Source organism: Mytilus californianus, unplaced genomic scaffold (genome assembly GCF_021869535.1).
Source record: "Mytilus californianus isolate M0D057914Y unplaced genomic scaffold, xbMytCali1.0.p SCAF_12, whole genome shotgun sequence".
Taxonomy (NCBI): Eukaryota; Metazoa; Mollusca; class Bivalvia; order Mytilida; family Mytilidae; genus Mytilus; species Mytilus californianus.
In genome coordinates this window covers 9,848,015-9,873,679 of record NW_026262604.1, presented here as the reverse complement: position 1 = coordinate 9,873,679, position 25,665 = coordinate 9,848,015, and positions in this window count along the sequence as shown.

Genomic DNA, 25,665 nt, shown 5'->3' with positions numbered 1-25,665 from the left:
AAACAAATATGTAACATAGCAACAAACGACAACCTCTGAATTACAGGCTCCTTACTTGGGACAGGCACATACAAACAGAATGTGGCGGGGTTAAACATGTAAGTGGGCGCCCAACCCTCCCCTAATCCAGGGACAGTGGTGCAACAGAACAATACAAGAACTGTACAAAACAATAAACAAACAATAAATATGATCAAAATCAACAAACAACAACCACTCAATTACAGGCTCCTGACTTGGGACAGACACATATATAATGTAGCGGGGTTAAACATGTCAGCGGGCGCCCAACCTTCTCCTAACCTGGGACAGTGGTGTAACAGTACAACATAAGAACAAACTATAAATATCAGTTGAAAAAGGCTTAACTCATCAGATGGATACAAATAGAAATACATCGAACAAAAACACAGAGTGGACGTTATGTATTTTTGTTTTGCATTTATTGACCAAAACAGTTTGGCTTTTTTAACAAAGGGCTTCAATATTGATAACATTTTTAAGACTTTAGATTGGGTTAAATTGAGTCATCACAAAGTTCTGTAACTTACCTTGTCATACCCTCGGGAACGGAACATTAAAAATCTCAAAAAAGATGTGCAAAATACGGCTAGGTCATCTATGCCTTGGTGTAGAAAACCTTAGTGTTTTCAGTTATTCAACATTTGATACACAGAAATTTTATGGACAAAATAACTGTATCAATGAAACTTTAGTAATCTTAAAGTGCTGACAACTAGGCTGGTGATACCTTTGGGAACGACACGTCCACAAGCTGATGCATCGACCCGGTGGTTATAAAAAAAAACAGTCAAAGATACCCACTTTTACTTACATTACATTAGGTCGCTAGTTACATCATGTATTCCTACTAGTGAAGCTGGATCCATTTGGTAGCACCTGAAATTGCCAAAACATGCAAAAGTTAATGTTGATGTTCGTTTTCCTCAGGCTTTAAGCTTTCTATGAAATGTTTTTGGGATTTTGTCCTTTCGTCATCTTTCAATTTTTGTCTTTGTGTAATCAGTTTGTCTTTAACCTATTAGTTTTGATGTGGAGCAGGATCTGCTTACCCTTCCGGAGCACCTGAGATCAACCCCAGTTTTTGGTGGGGTTCGTGTTGCTTAGTCTTTGGTTTTCTATGTTGTGTCATCTGTACTATTATTTGTCTGTTTGTCTTTTTATTTTTTGCCATGGCGTTGTCAGTTTGTTTTCGATCTATGAGTTTGACTGTCCCTCTGGTATCTTTTGCCCCTCTTTGAATTTGGCATTTGTATTTTCCGCCTGCTTTTTCTTTGCATATTTATTTATCAACTGGACAGGTGTGTATCGCTCTCCAATTATTGAATAGTCGTTATGTTGTGTAAAAGTACCGGGTGGGATCATGAAACCAACACAAACTAGCACGTTTGACCGAAAATATCCAATTGATTTTTTGATGTGTTAATATAAATCTTTATTAAAAGTGGCGTCAGCGTTGATATGATATCATTTCAACTTTCATTTTTTTAAAACGTTTACGCTCAGCTGTTGGTGATTTTTGCATTAATGGAATATGTGTCCGTACTTTTCACGTTTAGACATTGCAGTGGTACGTGACAGAGGTAGGTGTAATTGATTATGCTATTCAAATTTACATTTGAATGTTTTGAATGTAAATTAAAGTGTCTTTCTGTTGTAGACATCATTTTAACTAAATATGCACAACGACTCAAGTTGTTATAACCGGTGCATCAATATTTCATTGTTCCAATTTCAGCGTTCATGCGCCTGCATATGGAGTATAATTCTCCCAGTTAATACAATATTCCAAAGCTTGCATTTCTTATCAACATATCTCTGATAGGGTTTGCTGCTTACAATAAAGCTATTAAACCAAGAATTTGAAGTAATTCCTTGTAAAATTTTACGGACGCCATCACGAGTTGGTTGACTGTTGAAACATCTGTTTCACAAATGACGACGGATATGTTTCAATTTTCGTAACCACATCCCGTATCGACCACAATAAAATAGTCTGAACTTGATCCATTTGATGTCTTCAAGAGACCAATAATCAAGTACCCAGTCGGACCCTGTCCTAATTTATATATATATTTATATGACAAATATGAAAACATCATTATATAGTCGTCTTATATATGGTTATTTTGCTGAGTTTGAGATAGACTTTCAGCTGGCGACACACCACACATAATAATAAGATGCTCATACTAATAATTGGTCCGGGTACACAGTTATCGTCCTTTGATTTTCGTTGTCCACGAATATAGTCCCTAGTTTGGACAGTGTGTTACTTGTTGATTTTTTTTATACCCCTTCCAAATTTATTTCTCCATGTTTTATGACTCAAATAGTAAGTAGGGGGGTGAAATGACACTGATTTGGGTAATGAATTTTAAAGTAAAGTAGTGATTTGGTCCAGCTGAAAAATGATAAAAATTAGCACTTCGGAAGCTGTCAAAAGATTTGAAGACCCCCTTAACATGAAATTGTCCATATTTTGAGTTAGAGCCGATGAAGTTTTCTATAATTTTGATATAATTTGTCCCAAAAGTAGTACAACACACTGTAAAAATATTATTGAGAAAGCGCAGGTGGAATTTTTTTAATTTTCATTTATTGTCTAAAAGAAATGCACTACGAAATAACTGTGTACTCGGACCTAAGAGGTGAAATCAGGAAATATAGAATCTGTACTTTGGCAACTTCCCTGGATGATTTGATGGTGTCAATTTATCAAATAGCATAAAATTAAAGGATTTAAACTTTTATTTGATTGAATTTCTGCAAAAATGACCAATTTTGGCATTTTATGGTCAAAATAAGCATTTCATAGCTTTTTCAATTTTGATGCATAAGTGGCATTCTGACTTTCTATCTGACAGGTTTTTATGTGTCAATATTTGTGTTTCTATGCTTCAATCCAGTTGTATTACTCATTTGTGAACTCTGAATCTACAGAAAAGAAGATTATCATATTCTGTAGGATAGCAAGTGGTTCAAATATAAGCCTGTTGAGACTAAAATTGCATGCATGTTTTTCACTAAAAAGTGAAAATTCTTTGTAGCAGACCATACTGTCTGCAAAAAAAGTTGAATGCAAGAGTCTTTTTGTGCTCAGATTTATTGTATCATGTCACCTGAGTATAGAAATGATAGAAAAGACACAAAATTTTATTTCCTATAGCTTCAATATGCATTTTTAAATGTAAATATGTGATACGACCTAAATTGATCCTAAATTATTTTCAGTCTTACTTGACCTAAGACCCTTTTAAACTAATGTGATATGTTATTTGTAACTTTTCTTTCCATTTAAAGTACATTAAATACATATGTAAGGATTATTTATAACCAAAAAGCTTTACAAATTTAAAATTGCTGGAAAATATTACATCTTTATGTAAGGCCCCCCTTCATTGGAAAACCTCCATTTTTAGCCACAGGCTCATATAAATTTGACTTTTAAATAATTATGATAAGTCTGGTAATTCAAATGAGTACTCTATTGCTTTTAATACATAATATACAATATATTAAGGCATTTCAAAAGTATTTTTTTGCAATATTTTAATTTTTTAAGCCCCAAAAGTTGATAGTTGAAAATTTTCAATTTTAACGTCTAAATTTAACACGCAAAGTTGAATATAGAATTAGTCATATTGTCTATAATAAATATCCTATTGCCATGAAACTTTGTTAGCAGTATTATAATTTAATAAGCTTTGGTCATACCAGGTTTCATTAAGATTGGTCAATTTTTTCTACCCTATTAGGTCCGGGTACACAGTTATCGTCCTTTGATTTTCGTTGTCCACGAATATAGTCCCTAGTGTGGACAGTGTGTTACTTGTTGATTTTTTTTATACCCCTTCCAAATTTATTTCTCCATGTTTTATGACTCAAATAGTAAGTAGGGGGGTGAAATGACACTGTAAAAAAAATTGGGTCATGAATTTTAAAGTAAAGTATTGATTTGGTCCAGCTGAAAAATGATAAAAATTAGCACTTCGGAAGCTGTCAAAAGATTTGAAGACCCCCTTAACATGAAATTGTCCATATTTTGAGTTAGAGCCGATGAAGTTTTCTATAATTTTGATATAATTTGTCCCAAAAGTAGTACAACACACTGTAAAAATATTATTGAGAAAGCGCAGGTGGAATTTTTTTAATTTTCATTTATTGTCTAAAAGAAATGCACTACGAAATAACTGTGTACTCGGACCTAAGAGGTGAAATCAGGAAATATAGAATCTGTACTTTGGCAACTTCCCTGAATGATTTGATGGTGTCAATTTATCAAATAGCATAAAATTAAAGGATTTAAACTTTTATTTGATTGAATTTCTGCAAAAATGACCAATTTTGGCATTTTATGGTCAAAATAAGCATTTCATAGCTTTTTCAATTTTGATGCATAAGTGGCATTCTGACTTTCTATCTGACAGGTTTTTATGTGTCAATATTTGTGTTTCTATGCTTCAATCCAGTTGTATTACTCATTTGTGAACTCTGAATCTACAGAAAAGAAGATTATCTCAGACAATATGTGCAAAATGTGTTGTATATATGATCCTTGTCTAACGCCCTGTTTGGATCAAGTTAAATGTGAGGAGCTTGGAACATAAAAGTTGAAGTCCATTATAAAGACATCACTAAATTTGTATAAAAAGCACTTAACAAAATTTTCATTTATTGTCTAAAAGAAATGCACTACGAAATAACTGTGTACTCGGACCAATTGGTTTTAAGGATGTACTAAAGTCAGATTTATAAATTTTTGTCAGCTGTTCACACTCCTTGGTTTTTTCTACGATACTGGATAAAATATTTTGCCCCATAACACCCATTTTTCTTTTTATATAAGACTTCAATCGGTTATAAAAGGTCATTTACCAAAATTTAAGCAGATTATAGATTTCTTTTCGTTCGATTTGAGACCCAAATAATACCAATGCAAATATAAGGTAAAAGTCCGAATCAGCCTTTTCCGGCCATCTTTAATAAAATAAATATCTTGAAAAGAAGCTCCATAACTTATCAATATGTTGAGCTTATTGTGTTCCTTTACTAATGCTCTTCTGATTAATAGTATTAATTTTAAATTCTAGATTTTTAATTTCACGTTCGTACATCATAAAATCATGTTTTGGCTTTTTATAAAATATTATTGAAATCTATTGGATTAAATTTTTGCTTAAAGAATGTTCAGTTTGGCTAACACTCTGAGAGTTATCAATATTTCCAGTTGAATTGTTGTCCATTGCAATCAGATGTTTAAAAAGCTGTCGATTGGAACAATGTTTAACCTGATCACACGATATTTTTTTTGCAATATATAATTGAATATGATATTTTGTATTACATTTACAAGCATCCATATATATATATACGATGCTACAAACGATTTATCGTACATCGTAATAATGCATAATTGAATAAAATACATAGAATACACGAGCATTAAACACGTATTACGAAGAGCATGTTTTTTCAAATAGACAATTGGCATTCATATAAAGACAACTGTGTCCCTCTGCTTGCTTACTGGTCCTTTTATTCGTTGAGACAGTCTTAATACATGAGCTTCTCAAGAAAAATAACAAAATATGACATTAATATTTAAATTCACGTTCCGCTCAACAGAGGATGTCCCTTCACTAAAAAAATCGAAGTTTGGTATCTCTGTTAAGTGTATCCATCAAAAATAACTTGAAATAGTTGATATCACATATACACACTTATAAATTAGTTTTAGTCTTAAACGGTCATTTTGATCCTAACACATTATGAAAAGTCTGAATTAAAAAAAAACGTTAAGTCTTTTTAAGAGTTTAAGTTGATTTTCATATATTTTCTTGTTGTAAATTCAGAATTATTCATACATTTGTGTCACTGTTTATTCAGTACGGATCGGTAACCTTTCAGATAATTCAGTATTTTGTTGTTGTGTACTGGTAAATAACAACTACTGAACAGTCTGAACATACAATGAGCAGATCTCAATTGACTGCAAGAGAATTGTCTGAACAGAACTGAATTGACCGCCGTTGGTAAGTCTGAAAATTCACTGAAAGACTGATTATAACTATATAATTTATTGTTCAGTCTTTTTAGAGCTGTTCAGATCAAAATGATCGTTTCAGTTCAAAAGTGTTTTACTACGTACAGTAAGTCTGCTTCATACCTGGACTTACATATAGAAATTGACTATAATTGGACGGTTGAGAACACAACATTACGACAAAAGAGATATTTTCAATTTTTGCATGTTACATATCTTTAAAGCAATATTGGAGCGTTTACAATAGATGCATTCTTATAAAAAAATCTGTTGCATCAAGGGTTTGGTACGGTAATGTAAGGTCACCCCTTCGAACGTTTTAAAGACGTCATAAATATTTAAATAAAAGGTTTTTGGAATATCTGTGTCAGGGGTGGGCATGTTTATTTTCCACTTATCGTTACCACAAACCCGTTTTCTTCTTTTGTGGAGGGGGTGATGAAATTACCTGTAAAGCTAATCTAGTTTAGCGAAGCAACGTCACCACTGTTTCGGAGTTTTGGTATATCTGTGTCAGGGGTGAGCACGTTTATTTTCCACTTATCGTTACCACAAACCCGTTCTCTTCTCCTCGACATTACCGAGTGCAACTTATAACCGTAATCGAACTTAAAATAAATAACACTTACTACTGGAGTAAGAACTAATCACTCTTCCGAACGACCCGAGTTCACACCTGGCTTTTTGTTGGGTATTTTTGTAATTTATAATTTGCATTTAGTGCTTTGTTATTTTTGATTGGCTTTTAGCCATGATGTTGTTTTTTTCATTTCTCTCTTTGAAAAAGAGTTTTTTTAGTTGGAAATGTTCGCATCAAACTGAAACCAGACTGCATGTTTGTGGCAAGTTCATTTCTTAGGAATCGAATGGAATAAATGTTTCGCTAAAATGTATAAAAATTTTGCAAAAAATATACGACATATATATAAATTTGAATTAAATAGTCATAAGAAATGAACTTGCCAAAACATGCAGTCAGGTTTTGTATAATGCTAACACATGTATAATAAAAAAAAAAAAGGCAGGGAAATAATAAATAGGAATAGTGTTAAGGGATTTAATGGGTGTGATGTCGCGTAATGTTTAGAATACCCGTACATAAAAATAGCTTCAATCAAGGTTGAAATCTAGTTATTTCATATGATGTTTATGAATGAAACCAGAAATGATTATTCTAATACAAAATGTAGTTTTCTTTAGTCTTATAATGCTTTGTGAACATACTTTATATATGTTGACGCATACATATTTTGTTCAAGTTGTTGGTTTTCTGTCCCATTGACGCATAACAATCTTTTTTTTTCTGCGTAAAACACACCTTTTTGCATGCAGAGCATATACAAGTACAATAATATATGTTGCGATTGTTATTTATTTTCTCTGTGAGAAAGCGACATTAACAATGAATGCATTATGTCATTTTATAAGTACGTATTTTCTTTTTCATATAAACAAAGGAACAGCGGGCTTATATATTTCATAGTTATTTCATTGTTTGCATCTTTTTCTCAACGAATAAAATAAAAAAATTACTGATGCATTTGTTGCGCCCATTTTCACAATACTTCTGAAATATTTCAGTTTAAGACTCATAAATGATATACCTTAATGAATTCTCGACATTTCAAACAAACAGGTTTGTTTTGATGATTGGAATTGAATCGTTGTCATAGTTTTATTTCACCATAGCTCACCTTGTGTATCAACGTCACATGCCTTCCGACTGACTCTTCGTCAAGATTGCAATTTGTTTACAATGAACTAATTCTTATCTTGAAATAACACAATGTTAAATTTCATGAGAGCATTATTCAATACGCTATACACATTATATTCTATTCCCGTCGTTACTCAATTTATATGGCCTTCGACGAAATTATGTATCTATGTTAGATGCACTTAAGATCAACTTTATCATCTCTCATTACTTTCCTATTTTAGATTGTATAACTTAAGAAACTCAAGTAAGTTTAATGATGTACTTTGTTCTCGAAAGAAAGTGGTTGCAGTTTTTGACTGCAAGTTTATTAAATGTACTTTTATGCAGTTTTCATCAATCATATTTTTGCGAAAAAAATTCAATGTAAGTGATCATAAACATGTATCCTAAAAGAGGCCAAACGATACCAAAAAGACATTCAAACTCGTCAGTCTAAAAAATTACTGATAACGCCATGGCTAAAAGGAAAAGAGACAAACGTATAAACAACAGTTAACAAAACACAACTGACTAATCCCTCTACCACATACATGACATATGTAACGAATACGACCTGTATGTGTGGTCACGTGTACAGGCATGTCCTGACTCTGACTAATCCTTCTATTACATACATGACATGTGTAACGAGTAACACCTGTATGTGTGTTCACATGTACAGATATATCCTGACTCTTAATAATCCCTCTATCACATACATGACATATGTAACGAGTAACACCTGTATGTGTGGTCACGTGTATAGATATGTCGTGACTCTGACTTAAAGAACAAACAGCCTATTTAATTCTACCAGCGATTTTTTCTTAAAACTTAGTGTGAAGGTATTTCATGATTTGTGGAACAAAATAAGACGAAATAAATTGGGGGTCATCCACTCCGTTTCGTCGCTATAGCAACCTAAGCTTGTGCTTTTCCCAAATATGAACATTATTTGGTTGTTATTTAAAATTTGAAAAAGAACCTACAACCATTATTCATTTTTCATGTTGAATAGTAAATTGGTATCTATCATTTAAAGATTTTAGAGTTTAAGATATTTTGGTGTTTTGATCTTAAAAAAATTGATTTGTTTCAATCCCGCCAAAAATAAGTATAAAAATGAAAAACATTTCCATGATTTAAAAATATCTACCAGTGAATTCTTCATAAAAATTTCAAAAAGGAAAGTGCTTTGTGTACTCTTTCAAATAAAGCCCCCAAAATTATACATTTTCCGACCTTTCAAAAACATTATGAGCAATTTTCATGTTTTTTTTCTCATAAATTTTTAAGAAAAGAGTTGTCATTCTTCAGAACATTGAATCTGATGTCATAGTACAAGTTTCCCACATCTTTCGCAAATATCGCAAATTGGACGTTTGAAACCCATATTAGCAAAATTTTCAATAATAACAACAATATATAACTGCTTTAGAATCCTGTAATACAAGAAATCACAATTTTGCATCAGCAGATACATTATCCTCTTTTAAGAAAAATGACAACGTAAACAATTGAATCGAGTTTGTTTTCAATTTTTTCATGTCAGTGTATTTTCTTGAAAGTGAGGAAAATAATGTTGGATTTTATTCCGGAGCAATTATTTTTCTATTAAGTTATTATAACAACAGTTTAGGTTCACAAACATCAAATTTAGATTTGGATTTGGATTCAAGCATTGATTTTAATCTTCAATGAGAGCAAGACAGTATCTTTACCGTTTTTTCACTTCAGACAATTTCAAACGAAACAAATGACAAAATACAATGCACTTTTCTTTCAATTTGCCAGTATAAATAAGATTGAACTTCATTATAAGATCGGAAAATATTTTACGGGAATCAGGAAAAATACTCAACCCAGGGAATAAGCATAAATAAAAAGTAGTGCTAACTTTTGTGGATATTTGTCTCATTGGTAATCACACCTCATCTCTTTATTTTTATATCTAGTGTAGATCGAAACTATTTGAACCATTTTTATCGGCCTACATTTAGCGGTAGTCTGAATAAAAAGTTACACATATGTATATACAAAAAAAAATCAAGTTTGTAGTTGAACGCGTAATGTCAAGATTATAGGTAATATAGTTTCTTTCTGTTAATTTTTTGTTTAATTATCACTAACTATTTGCCGCAGACAATCCCAGCTCTTTGGACAAAACGTATTTTCACGCGCACTGCACATTCAAATACGGGAAATGCTCTAATTGGGACGTTCTAATCTGCCGCTTATGTGGAGCTGGAAACAACGTCCTAGAGTTTTTATGTCATCATCAAGTTGCGTTACCTAATGCGAATAAACAATAGACAGTTTGGTCTTTAACCCTCTAATACATACATGCCATTTGTAACGAGTATCACCTGTATGTGTTATCATGTGTACAGGTATGACAAGTATGACATGACTCTGACTGAACTCTCAACCCTATATACCACCATTCCCCATGTGAAATTGAAAAATGGTTTAAAGGAAATAATCCACAATGCTTTTCAACATGAAAATGGTAGCATAAGCTACCAATTTATTTCTTTGGGATACCCAACGGCATATTTTGTTAATAGTGAACAAAAAGGTAAAACATGCTACAAAGAAGAACAAGTTATTAGTATGCTTGAGTTTCTTATTGACTTGTTGAATTTGGTGGTAGACTTTTTCAACAAATTGTCGGCATTCCTATGGGAACGAACTGTGCACCTCTCCTTGCCGACCTCTTCTTATTTTCATATTAGTCGGAGTTCCTTCAGACACTTGTCAAAAACCAGAAGACCAAAATAAGCCAGATCATTTAATTTAACATTCAGATATATTGATGATGTTAACAATCCAAACTTTTCTGATTGGGTTCCATTAATATATCCTATATAACTAGAAATTAAAGAAACAACAGACACGGCTTCCTATGCCTTACTTTTAGACTTATACCTTGAATTTGACATAAGCGTTCATCTCAGTACCAGAATCTATGACAAACGAGACGATTTTTATTTTGAAATTATTCCCCCCCACCTTAGTAGCAATATACCAACTTCACCTGCATATGGGATATACATTTCCCAACTCACTCGGTATTCAAGGTCTTGCAGCTGCTACTTAGACTATGTAAAACGTCACCAGTATCTGATAAACCAGGATTATGTCAAAGGACGTCTCGTCCTTTTTATAAAAACGTTCATCGGAAGATACCAAGAAATTGTTGATAAACTACACAAACAATGCACGATGGTCTTGAAGTATAGATTTTAGGTACTGACGTTGTTTATCATCTTAATTACGTGTCATAGTGTTCTTTTATTTGGCTTTGTAAGTTATTAGTTTTACTGTTTAGTCTATTTTTGGTATTATCAATTGTATGTGGCTCGGTACTTATACATCCCGTCATTGTGTTTTTGTGCTATGGTAAATCGTTGTATTCTTGTGTTTCGTTTTTGTTAATGCATTCCTTTCTGTTTTTCTTTGTTGACATATTTGTTTGGTTTTATTTTAGTGATTAAGATTTTAACACAATGTTGACTGTTGTACCTCTATTTTTGACATTTTTACCTTATTTTATGTTTGTTTTGTTCACAAACTGTTGTCAATATAATGGAATTGTATGCGACTGTCTAGAAGGGAAGGGTTTAGCTAGCTATAAAAAAAAGGTTTAATCCACCATTTTCTGCATAAGGAAATACCTGTACCAAGTCAGGAATATGACAGTTGTTATCCATTTGTTTGATGAGTTTGAGTTTTTGATTTTGCCATTTGAGTAGGGACTTTCCGTTTTGAATTTTCTTTGGAGTTCGGTATTTTTGTTATTTTACTCTTTCCATATTCATGAAATTTGGAACGAGTATCACATGTATGTTCTATCGCTGGTACAGGTATGCTTGACTCTGACTTAACCCTTTACTGCATACATGCCATTTGAATGATTTCTCACTAGTTAGTATTCTCATTTGCGTTTAAACTTCTCGACTTTGACTAAATCCTTTTCTACATACATCATCGTTGCATGATTTATCACTAGAAAGTTTTTTCATGTGCGTTTAATCTTCTCGACTCTGACTAAACCCTTTAACACATACATCACTGTACTTTATTACCAGTATATGTTAATGTGCGTTTGATATTCTCGGCCATGACTTAACCCTTTAATACATAAATCACTATTGAATGGTTTATTACCCGTATGTATTCCTGTGTACGTTTGAACTTCTCGAATATGACTAAACCCTATACTACATACATCACAATTAAAAGTTTTATCACCAGTAAAAATTCTCATGCGCTTTTAAACTTCTCTACTCTGACTAAACCCTTAACACATACATCACTGTTGTATAGTTTATTACCAGTATCTTATCTTACGTGCATTTAAAGTTTTCGACTCTGACTAAACCCTTTATCAAATCAATGATAAGTACGAGGTGTATCATCAGGTTGTCTTATGTGTTACTAAGTGTAATGTTTGGTAATAATTAAATATTTTATTACACATATCACATGTATGATATTCATCTCTAGTGTGTGTTCTCAGGTGTGTCCGCAGGTTACCAACATGAGTTAATCCTTTACCACTCACCTCACACTTATAAGGTTTATCACCAGTGTGTGCGTATGTGCATGATGTGTGTCAGTAATGATGTTCTCGTTGGTTATGAACTAAAGTAAATCCTTTACCACATACATCACACTTATAAAGTTTATCACTAGTGTGTGCGTATGTGTATGGTGAATGCATGTAAGGATGTGCTCGTTGGCTATGAACTAGAATAAATCCTTTACCACATCCCTCACATTTATAAAGTGTATCACTAGTGTGTGCGTATGTGTATGGTGAGTGCAGGTAAGGATGTTCTCTTTGGCTATGAACTAGAGTAAATCCTTTACCACATACCTCACATTTATAAAGTTTATCACCAGTGTGTGCGTATGTGTATGGTGAGTGCATGTAAGGATGTGCTCGTTGGCTATGAACTAGAGTAAATCATTTACCACATCCCTCACATTTATAAAGTGTATCACTAGTGTGTGCGTATGTGTAAGGTGAGTGCATGTAAGGATGTGCTCGTTGGCTATGAACTAGAGTAAATCCTTTACCACATACCTCACATTTATAAAGTTTATCACCAGTGTGTGCGTATGTGCATGATGCGTACATGTAATGATGTACTCGGTGGTTATGAACTAAAGTAAATCCTTTACCACATACCTCACATTTATAAAGTTTATCACCAGTGTGTGCGTATGTGTATGGTGAGTGCATGTAAGGATGAGCTCGTTAGCTATGAACTAGAGTAAATCATTTACCACATACCTCACATTTATAAAGTTTATCACCGGTGTGTGTATGTGTATGGTGAATACATGTAAGGATGTGCTCGTTGGTTATGAACTAGAGTAAATCCTTAACCACATACCTCACATTTATAAAGTTTATCACCAGTGTGTGTGTATGTGTATGGTGAGTGCATGTAAGGATGTGATCGCTGGTTATGAACTAGAATAAATCCTTTACCACGTACAACAGATTTATAAAGTTTATAACTGGTGTGTGTTCTAAGGTGCATGATGTGTGCATGTTGGTAATAATCTAGAGTAAATATTTACCATATACATCACATTTATAAGGTTTATCACCAGTACATGTATGTACTAATTTGCATGATGTGTGCATGCAATGATTGTATCCGAAGGTTATAAACTAGAGTAAATCCTTTACCACGTTTCTCATATTTATAAAGTTTATCACTAGTGTGTGCGTATGTGCATGATTTGTACATGTAATGATGTACTCGTTGGTTATGAACTAGAGTAAATCCTTTACCACATTTCTCATATTTATAGAGTTTATCACCAGTGTGTGCGTATGTGCACGATGTGTACATATAATAATGTACTCGTTGGTTATGAATTAAAGTAAATCCTTTACCACATATATCATATTTCTAAAGTTTATGACCAGTGTGTGCGTATGTGCATGATGTGTGCATGTAATGATGTATTCGTTGGTAATAAACTAGAGTAAATCCTTTACCACATACCTCACATTCATGCAGTTAATCACTTTATGCAATAGTGTGTGTTCTAATGTGCATGGTGAGTGCCTGTATTAATTACTGTGGATTCGATATTATTCGTTGGATACCAATTTTAGTGGATTTCGTGGGAACAAGTGAACCACGAAATTGACTGTTCAAAGAATGACATATTTTCTATAGGATTGTCCGCAGACTTCTGCAAAACCACGAAATTAAATATCCACAAACATGCAAGTTTTCATTAATCCACGAAAATTGGTACCCACGAAAATAAATGAATTCACAGTAAACGGTCGTATTCCTAGGTTATTAACTAAAGCAAATCCTTTGCCACATACATCATACTTATAATATTTAAAGGATCTATAAGCTGTTTGTGTTTTAATATGTGCCTGTACAGATTAATTCCTATTAAATCCCTTCCCACATACATCATATTTATAAGGTTTGTCACTCTGTATGTTCCCACGTGTCTCTGACCAAACCCATTACTACATACACCACATTTATAATGTGTATCTCCAGTATGTTTTCTGAGATGTCATGCGTGTTGTTTCAAGTTACCATGGAGAATAAACCTTTCCAACATACATCACAGGTATATAGTAGGTCACTCATGGCATCAGCGTGTGTTCTTGTGTGGGCTTTTCATACAAATGCAGACTAAACCCTGCTCCACAAACATCATAATTACTAGAACATACCCGCGAAATCGCGGGCATTTTAAGTTTGGTTGGAAGTATGCAAACTATTGTAGGATGAATTTTTGCAAAAGAAATATGTCTGGATAATTTCAGAAAAGATATCAAAAGTCAAATAGGGACATAGAGACAGGACAATATTCTCAAGCCCTCTCCCTTTTTTCAAAGTCCGTTATTTTTTGTTTTCTGTTGTATTCCATTATTTTCGCGTTTCTGTATACTATGAACATAAGTATATATATTATAAATAAAGTGTATTTGCTATTAACTATAAATTCTAAGTTTCTTCTCCACGGCGATCACTGCTATATTATATAGAGAGTCTCTATATATTATAGTAGTATAATCATAGTATACATGCCGATAAACTCGAAAATAATTGTCCTGTCCCCGAGTATTATTAACTTGATTTATTTCACTTGACCGGGCGGAGTTTAACCCGTTCGCTCATCATAGACCAGTCCATCTATAGATAGGTGTTTTGGGACAAACTCATCAATGAAGTGTCCAATTATGGTCATTGATCCGTTTAAATATGTAAACACTGTATGTGTGTTCGCAAAATAAATAATGAGACACAGCCGTTTCTTTTCTTGTAAAGCGGAGTTTAAACAGATGTAAAAATTGTTACATTTTTTGAAATTGTGGATATGAAAGTTAAACCATGACAATCGCAGTTGCAAATAATGCATATTTCGTTATTCTATAACGATTTGAAATACTTTTATCTTCCTTTTAGAGGCGGATTTTTTGGCAGATGCCCTTTCCCCCCTTTTTGTGGAATTTTTTGTTGTTGATTATTTAGGGAATCACTGAAACATGACTTGCGCGGCACCCTCTTAGGCAGTCAATGCCCCCCATTTATAAACATTTCTGGAGCTGCCACTGCTTATATTCCAAATACTTTAATTTTTTTTTTTTGGGGGGGGGGGGGGGGGGGTACTTGGATAAGTTGCAAACAGAATTGATCATAATAAAGGAAGGAATAATTATTATTTTTTTTATATTTTTATATATATTTTTTTAAATCACGTTTAAAATGAATCTCACAATCAGAAAGGTTTGAAACAGAATAATACAATAGCCGATACTTTAAAATACCGTTTGCCTTAGCACAAATCTTAAAATGTTTTTTTACGGGGGTTCATACATCGTTCCCTCAGTTCTTTTGTATATCTGTTTAGTGACACTAATAGGTGATTAGGTGTTGCAATCAGTAATAATAATTATAACGGCAATCAACCTTATCACACACATCTTCAAATAGACTGCCCTTATGCAAATTAAAACGTTAGCTCCGCCCGATCAGTTGAAATGACATTGGTATACTTATGAAAATTATGTGTAAGTTTAAAACCGGTAGTCATGTCTGAATTAAAGTCGGTCTGATGGCGGAAACAATATCCGGACGCCTTTATTTTCGTTTTTCTCCCAAAATAACCCAAACTGAATAATCATAAGAATGGATGACAAATACGGCTATACATGGTACCTATAGGACACAGAGGCATGATGATTAGTTTATTGTGGAAGGAAGAGAAGCGACACACAAAATGAGGTCTTCTCGTTTAAAAGTATAGATGCTGTTTATATCAAGTACCGGTATGTATTCTTAAGTATTCTTGTAATGTTTGATAATTACTAAATCCTGTAACCCATACATCCCATTTGTAAGGTTTACCACCGGCATCACTGGTATGTGATCACATGTGAGTCTTTAAACCATGATCACTGGTGTGTGTAAACGTGTGAATCTTTACACCATGATCACTTGTATGTGTTAATATGTGAGTCTTTACACCACGATCACTGGTATGTGTTAATTTGCTGTGAGTCTTTACACAACGATCTCTGGTATGTGTTAACGTTTGAATCTTTACACCATGATCACTTGTATGTGTTAATGTGTGAGTCTTAACACCATGATCACTGGTATGTGTTAATATATGAGTCTTTACCCCACGATCACTGGTATGTGTTAACATGTGAGTCTTTACACCCCGACCACTGGTATGTGTTAATTTGCGAGTCTTTACACCATGATCACTGGTATGTGTTAATATGTAAGTCTTTACACAACGATCTCTGGTATGTGTTAACGTGTGAATCTTTACACAATGATCACTTGTATGTGTTAATATGTGAGTCTTTACACCACGATCACTAGTATGTGTTAATATGTGAGTCTTTACACCATGATCATCTAATGTGTTACTATGCAAGTCTTTACACCACGTTCACGGCAAAACAATCAAGACATTAAAGTTGTATTAAAAGATGTGAGAAAAAGTAAACTGTGTTTCTTAATGGTGTAATTGAAAGAAATTCAGTGTCTAGTAAGACATATCAAGTTGTTTCAGACAAAAAATGGTCGATTTTGTGATATAAAAAAAGCACGAATTTTAACTTGAGCTCGTACTTATATTGTCCAGTAACTGCTAGTCTCCTAGATCATTGCGTCGTATCTTCTTTTGTTTTTTCGTGCTTCGTGCCGATCAGATGAGTCAGTCCCTTTCCAACTAATCTTTAGATTGTGTATGTCAAGGATTTGTCACTATTCTTTCACAGACTGTAATTTACGTTACCTTTGTACCCTCAACGCGTTTATTACTTAATTGTAGTCATTTGAGCAAGTAGAGTCTTTATATACAATTAGAACAGTACATACGTATTTTTACTACAAAGCATAATGTGCTGGGGCACTAGGCTTTCCTCGTCTAAGAAGGCCGACCGGACTGAATTACCCTGGTTGACGATCCAAGTAATGTCCAAAGAAAGTCCCAGTTTTCTGAAACATATCTCCTCGAACCGATTAAATAAAACACCAACATTGTCCGAGTTGTCTATCTGATAGACTGTTCGAAATGTCTTGATGAACGATCCAATTTAACTTTTGACTTGAGTTGCCCTCAGTCCGATTTTTCTTGTACTCGAGCATTACTGGGTTTTCTTTAAAAGTCTGGGAGTTTTGCTTATGGTTGAATGCCACACGGTGAACTATAGTTGTTTCCATCTACGTCATTTGGACTCTGGTTGATAGTTGTCTCATTGGCATTGATACCCATCTCCTTATTTCTAATGGTAAAATCATTCTCTTTAGTTCGACTCCGAGCAAATAAGAGGTCAATATATTTTGAGAATACCCTTTTTTAAGGCTGTATTTCATAAGCAGACTTCTTGGGGTCCTTTGTTTTTTTATGTCGTCAGGTTGCTGTTTCAATGGCGTATACCTGAAATCTCATTTAATAAGGACCTTTATATGAACTGCCTGCCAATATTAACGTTTCTATCAGAGAGCCTTAATATGCTAACGGGATATGCAAACACATAAGTCAGACAAACTGACAACGCCATTGCAAAAATCCAAAAACTAAAAACGACAAAAAAGAAAGCATCAGTCATCAGAAAGCAAAAGATAGAAAACTGAATACTAGGCGACACACCCAAATGGAGTTTTGTAATATTATATAGTTTCTAATTAGATATTGTGTCATGAACCTCCCTAATCTGATGGCAATTGAAGATACTCGGAAATCTTATAAGAAGAACATATCAATTTATATCAAATCACAATTGTTAAATGCTTAACAGGGAATTGACCGAAAAAGTAACATCAGCACTGAAAATGAGTGAACAAGTTGAACTTGTAAACATGCCTGAAACTGCTGACTGGAATAAATCGGTCGCCTAGTATTCAGATTTTTATGGCTGGCAAATGATTGTTTCATGTGTAAATATAAAAAAAATGGTAGATGTTTTAAAAAGATAGAAAACTGAATACTAGGCGACACACCCAAACGGTGGTTTGTAATATTATATAGTTTCTAATTAGATATTGTGTAATGAACCTCCCTAATCTGATGGCAATTGAAGATACTCGGAAATCTTATAAGAAGAACATATCAATTTATATTAAATCACAATTGTAAAATGCTTAACAGGGAATTGACCGAAAAAGTAACATCAGCACTGAAAATGAGTGAACAAGTTGAACTTGTAAACATGCCTGAAACTGAAGACTGGAATAAATCGGATCTTCACAGCAGAGAACGTATTGAAACTAATGTGTGGAATGATAAACTTGCTGACATTCGTAAAGCAAATAGAAAAAGAGCTAAATTAATTTGTGCCGTGACTGTGGTGCTATTGGTTGGTTTTTCTCTTGCAGTCGCAATCGTTGTAATGTATGTGAAAGGTAGATATATTACACTCCCTTTAAGGTATTATGACTGATTGTTTTTTCTTCTTACCTCTAGTGTTGATAATTAACATATTTGATTAAAGTTAACTTTTCTATTATAATAATAAATTTATTTCTCATAGTGTCACATTGATTGTCATTATTAAAACATCTACCATTTTTATTATGTTTACACATGAAACAATCATTTGCCGGCCATAAAAATCTGACGTATGAGACACTAACAATATAACACTTGATACAGTAATTTTCGATGTTCAAACAACTAAACATTACTCATTAAAAGTTTCATATCCATTTATCTGTAAACTTGTTATAAATTTCTAAATATATAAACATTTCTTGCAAAATGTGTAAAAGCTTCGTTATTATCGTATATGATTAGAAATATCTACTTGTAAACATATTTAGGTTAATCAATTCTATTCTGACAAAACATTTAACTACGTGTTATGCTATTTACAAGGCGATGACACGTTTTTAGGATGTGGGATATAGGGGGTAAAAAGGGAGATTGTTGGATGAGTGGGTCACGAAATTGAGATGTGGGATAAAGGGAGTAAAAAAAAGTGAAATCTGGGAAAAAAGAGGGAGAAAAGTGGGAAATGGGAAAATATTACAACAAAATTATCGGAAAACATTTAAATTTTGTCCTTAAATTGCACCGATTGTAATTGTGAGTCAACTTCTTTAGTTGCTCTCACTTGAACGAGTGCCAGAATGTCTTGCCACCAAGAAGTATAACAGTCGAGACATTATATACTTCGGAGCCAACCGTCGGTAACAAAAATTGGTATGTTGTCGTAAATGGAAATGCCTATTCAAAATCTATAAATAGAACGCTAATAACCATTTATAAACATTGCAAATTAGAGTTTCACAATGACTGGGCAAAACATCATGATAAATTTGATATCAACATTAGTTAACCATCCATGTACTTGATATAATTATTAATATTGATTATTCGCTTTCTTTAAAAGATACATTGAATGTTATTTTAAAATGATACTTTTGCATTGTATTTTAGCGAACTATAATATGTATATGGAAAAGAGTTCAGAACTAGAAAAACAGGTGCAACAGTTGGCATTAAATACTTCTAGTTTAGAAAGACAAATTCAGATTTCAAATCAATTAGGTAAATTACTGATATTTCGAGTCATTTTGGCAATTAAGACTTTTTATTCTTATAAATCTTTTTTTATCAAATACAAATTATTGTCATACCATAATAAATGTAATGACCTACCAACTAGAATTGAAAAACAAAGATTTCTTCCATCTATTTCTTTCAAAAATATAAATAATAAAATGATAAAAAGGGGAAGATACCATGTAAGTACCCGTCCACGTCACCTCTGTGTTTTTGTTAGATGTATTTCTATTTGTATCCATCTGATGAGTTCAGCCTTTTTCAACTGATTTTTATAGTTTGTTCTTATGTTGTACTGTTACACCACTGTTCCAGGTTAGGCGGAGGGTTGAGCGCTGACAAACATGTTTAACCCCGCCACAATCTTTATATGTATGTCCCAAGTTAGGAGCTGTCACGAAATAGAAGTTCCTTTATAATGCAAGTTCCAAGTGGAAAAAAAATATTCTGGAATATTATTTCCACTGGAATAAATATTACAGTATATGTTCCTAACGGAATAAATTGTATAGAATATATGTTCCAACAGGAACAGATATTATGACTTTGTTTATAACAAATTTTCCAGTGGAACCTCTGTTAGACGGAACAAATATACGTTGACAGAGCCTGTAGATCAGTGGTTGTCGTTGGTTCATGTCTGTCATATTTATTTTTTCGTAAATTGTTTTGTTATAAATAGGCCGTTAGTTTTCTCAATTGAATTGTTTCATATTTTTCATGTCGGGGCCTTTTATAGCCGACCATATGGTATGGGGTTTTCTAATTGTTGAAGGCCGTACGGTTGCCTATAATTGCTTACATCCACTTCATTTGAACTTTGGTTGTCTCACTGGCGATCATACCACATCTCCTTATTTTCATAATGAACATCATAAGTCAAGGTCAAACGGACAATGCCTATTTCTAACGGTGATTCCATCAAACAACAATTCACAAACTACTACATATTTAAAAATATAGACTAAGAAACACTAACCCAAGCAAAACCAGTCAGTTGTTGTCTCTTTTACGCATTCCCCGTTTCCATTCTCAATTTTATTGAATTATGACTGAGAATTCAACTTGTTTAGAAGTTATTTCTACATCCTAACAAGTAGGCATGAACACAATAAGTCAAGGTCAAACAGTCAATGCCTTATTATAATGGTGATTCAATCAGACGACAATTCACACACTACTACATATAAAATATAGACTAGGAAATACTTACCCAAGCAAAACCAAGATTTTCTCGCTGTGTTGAAGACCTATTGGTGGCCTTGGGCTGTAATATGCTCTTTAGTCGGGTTGTTGTCTCTTTGACGTATTCCCCGATTCCATTCTCAATTTTATTTAATTCTGACTGAGAATTTAACTTGTTTAAAAGTTATTTCTACATCTACCAAGTAGGCATGAACATCATAAGTCAAGGTCAAACAGTCAATGCCGTATTCTAACGGTGATTCGATCGAACAACAATTCACAAAGTACTACATATAAAATATAGACCGGGAAACACGAACCCAAGCAAAACCAAGGTTGAATTCTGACTTCGAATTCAATTTATTTAAAAGGTATTTCTACATCCTAGGAACAAAAGGTTCAAATGGAGCTAAAGGTGCTGTTGGTGAAAGAGGTCCAAAGGGTGATATGGGCATAACTGGTCTAGTCGGTCCTACCGGAAGCGGAGGATTAGCTGGAGAAAAAGGACAAACAGGTGATAAAGGTCAAAATGGACAAAATGGACTTCCTGGCTCAAATGGGGAACATGGTGAAAAGGGTATCAAAGGTGACAAGGGCTTAATAGGAAGTAAGGGCCCTATTGGCGACAAAGGCCAAAGAGGTGAGACTATCAAAATAAGTTCAATTTGAATGTCTAAAATATATGATCTGTTTGATTAGCTATGAACTTATTTATAATAATAGACGACTTTCAAATTAGTGCATTTTTCCAATGTAACAATGATTTTGTTATGACGTCACAATAGGAACCGATTGTTTATGGATGTTATTTTCGCCGATTGACCTCGAGTCAACCGGTGTAACTCATATATATATATAAACAACTCGAAATTGTCGTATTACAGTTGTATTGTTTTATAGGTTATATTACAGAATACAGCTGTATATCAAAATATATCAAATGAAAAACAATGAAATATGTTGAACGTCATATATCTGACAAACAATAAATTAGCCTTTATATAAATATAAATATAGATTCTACCACTGCATCAAGTGTGATACGATATCTATCCACTCGAGACAGTTAAATTTTCAAATTTAAAACCCGCGAGGCTCGCCATTCGTTTTAAGTATTTAAAATTTAACTGCCGAGAGTGGATAAATATCGTATTGCATGAGTTTTGGTGGTGGAATCTGTTTCCCTTATGATTTATAGACGATATACATTTTAATCCTACTTTTCGAATGATCTGCAAAGCAAAAAATGTTGACGCCATAATCAAATTTTGGCCAATGACGAACTGAGATCAAACGAACCACACGTTGATTAAATAAAAAAAAAATCAATAGGTCAGGAAAACATATTATGATTACCCGTTTTCACTATGATGCATATTGTAATTTATTTTTATCTAATTCTAAAAGGGAAGTCCGGACTAGCGACAAAAATCAAACTTTACTAGAGTATCTACTTCTTCAACGCCCATATCAAAATTTTGTCGGTCTGATACTTACTTCAAGTGTACGAATTAAACATCCTTAAAACATACTGTATATCCATTTCGGAACCCTTGTTGGTCATACAGACACATAATGAGATAGAATGATCCAAACAAAGATAGCAATATTATGAACTTTGCTCTCACACACGATATTATGTGAACAGTTATATTGAAAGGTTTAAGTGCATTTTAAAAAAATATGTGAATTCATAAATGTCTACAAAAGTCATATGTGAACATATGAGCTGCGTCGGATGGAAATCGACCTTATGCAAGTGAACGTATACATGTACATGTAAAAGACTTTGATTGATTTTGAAACATTAAAATACGACATAAAAGATGGATTCTTGTCTGTTTTATAGGATTCTTATTACAACTGATATTTCAAACAGTTACAGACTTTGCATAGCGATTATTTCAACCAGAAATAAGTTAACCGATGTATCGATATTCATTTGCATAAAGTCGATTGCTATCCGACACAGCTCATATAGTAAGGAATGTCTTTCTTTTTCATTACGTAGTTAGTATACATAAAATGTGAAAGTGAACATAAAATAATCTTAAATCATTATTGAAGACCAAATTAAAACATTGATTACAAATTATATACTTTTAAATATACATTATGTACATACATTATGTTGCAAGTGAATACGTCTCTTTTGAGACATAATCATGTTTCACAGAAATCTACAAGAGAAAACCTAGCTATTTACAAATCCATCTAAAGTCAACTTTGCCTAGTTGAGTTGAAGCATCAATTTCTAAATAATGTATAAATGTGCTACTCTAATATTGATTGCAGGAGAACGAGGACAAAGGGGTGAAAAGGGAAGCCCAGGAGATTCAGGTAACTAAATACGTTATCATGTCAATAAATATAGAACTGTTAAATTCTTGATTTAAATCAATTAGAAACGGTAACAACCAAAGTTTTTCATCATATGAATGAGTGTGGGATAAACATCAATGTGCAATCCCAACCACTCAAATGTTCATCAATGAGTGTGGGATAAACATCAATGTGCAATCCCAACCACTCAGATGTTCATCAATGAGTGTGGAATAAAAGTCAGTGTGACAATAACACTACAACTCAGATTGCAATCAATGAGTGTGGGCAAAACGTCAGTGTGACAGTATCCCAACAACTCAGAATTAAATCCCTAAGTATGGGATAAACGTCATTGTGACAGTAACTAACAACTCACAATGATTATATGAAGGGGCATTTGTTCCCCCAAATTCTTTATCGTATATCCAAATTGCAATAGAACTGTGAACTCATTATAAGATCTCAGCACTTCTTAAGTATTCAAGACTAGACAGCATCTAATTTTAAAAGCATCGACATGACCTCCGACGACTGCCGATTGTAATATGACCCGATTAAAACATAAATATGAGTATAAATGAAAAGACAAGCATGTTCAAACATGTAATGACCGATCTGACTGCTAATAGCGAAATAGTATCTCTATATTTCGATTTTGTTAAATCCTTCAAACAAATAATATCATAATTTTATTTTTTTGTCTGAATGATAGGTAATATTCTTTTCAGATTCGAGTGAACATTAATTCGTTTAACACTTTGATGTAGAATTTGATGCGACTGTCGTACAAGTGAGAGGTTTAGCGCAATAAAACCAGGTTCAATCCACCATTTTCTACATAAGAAAATGCCTGTACCAAGTCAGGAATATGACATTTGTTGTCCACTCGTTTGATGTGTTTGTGCTTTTGATTTTGCCACCTGATTAGGGACCTTCCGTTTTTAATTTTCCTTGGAGTTCAGTAATTTTGTGATTTAACTTTTGACCCTGTAAAATATAATCTGAGAGATCCCTGTTTAAAGAAATCGAATATCTATCTTATTCAAGACTTTGTGTCGTCTGTCGTACACATGTATCATACTTTGTGTAGTCTAGTGTACACATGTATCACAGGTTCAAAGGTCAATCATCATATTTCTGCTCTGTTGGTTTGTGACCTTTATTGCAGATACGAACCTTCATATCAAAATGGTTAGCGATATCAATTTACTTAAATAACAAATTTTAATGGTATTAATTTAAATTATTTTGAGCTGGCAGTCATATTTTACACTCTTGTCTGCTCAACTCAGGTTTCAGATCTCAACTTTTTTGTATTATAAACTAATTTCCTTCTAAAGATTGATAAATTATTTAATAACCAAAGCCATAGGATTGTCATTTACATAAAAAAAAAACAAATGTTATGCGTGAATAAAAATATTGGTGTTTTTTAGTTATTACAATTAGCTGTGGTTCTGGATGGGAACAGTTAATGAATAGTTGTTACTACTTTCATTTCCAATCAACGAAGACATGGAATGATGCAAAGGTACAAATAGTAACGTAAAATATTAGCAAAGGAACTGATATAATTACGAAGATAAGACTAGAAGGCCAAGCACGTGATAGTAATACATGTTCATGATGTTAATCTAAAAATGGATCAATTTCGACACTCCCTTACGCTACTCCTACATTTCCATTCAAAATAAGCGTATGTTCCATGTTGCTTAGCAAATTGTCCATTTTGTTTACTTTTTTTCGATATAAGTTTTTGTTTTTCATCCATTCACGTTGTTATGGCCATCAGCATCAATTCGACAGTGGAATGAACGGTACGTCGTATATACATTTGAACAAGGATCGCAACATTTTGCACGCGTAAAACGTGTATATTCTTACTCCAAAGAAAAATTCACTGCCGTCGGAACGACATGATACAATGTACTCGAAAATATTATGCAATGGCATCTTTCAACAATGCATCGATCTTTTCAAATGCTGATTAAAAATTAATGCCATTTTTTTATACCAACTTCAATAGCTCGAATATCACTTCGACAAAGAGGACTCGCTTATTATTCTTGCTGATCAAGTCAGTATCGAAAGCAAAATGTATATAATATATATTTTAGCATTTTCTAATAATATACAAGAATAAAGCCACATTTAAATATAATTGTAGTATATTTGTTGCGCTTTTTCAAACGTTGGTTTGCTAATTTAGTCCGATACCTTTTTGTGCAATTAGCATTATAAATATTGTACTTCTCTGCCATATTTACTATTTTGACACAAATTTAAATATGTATTTTGTAGATTG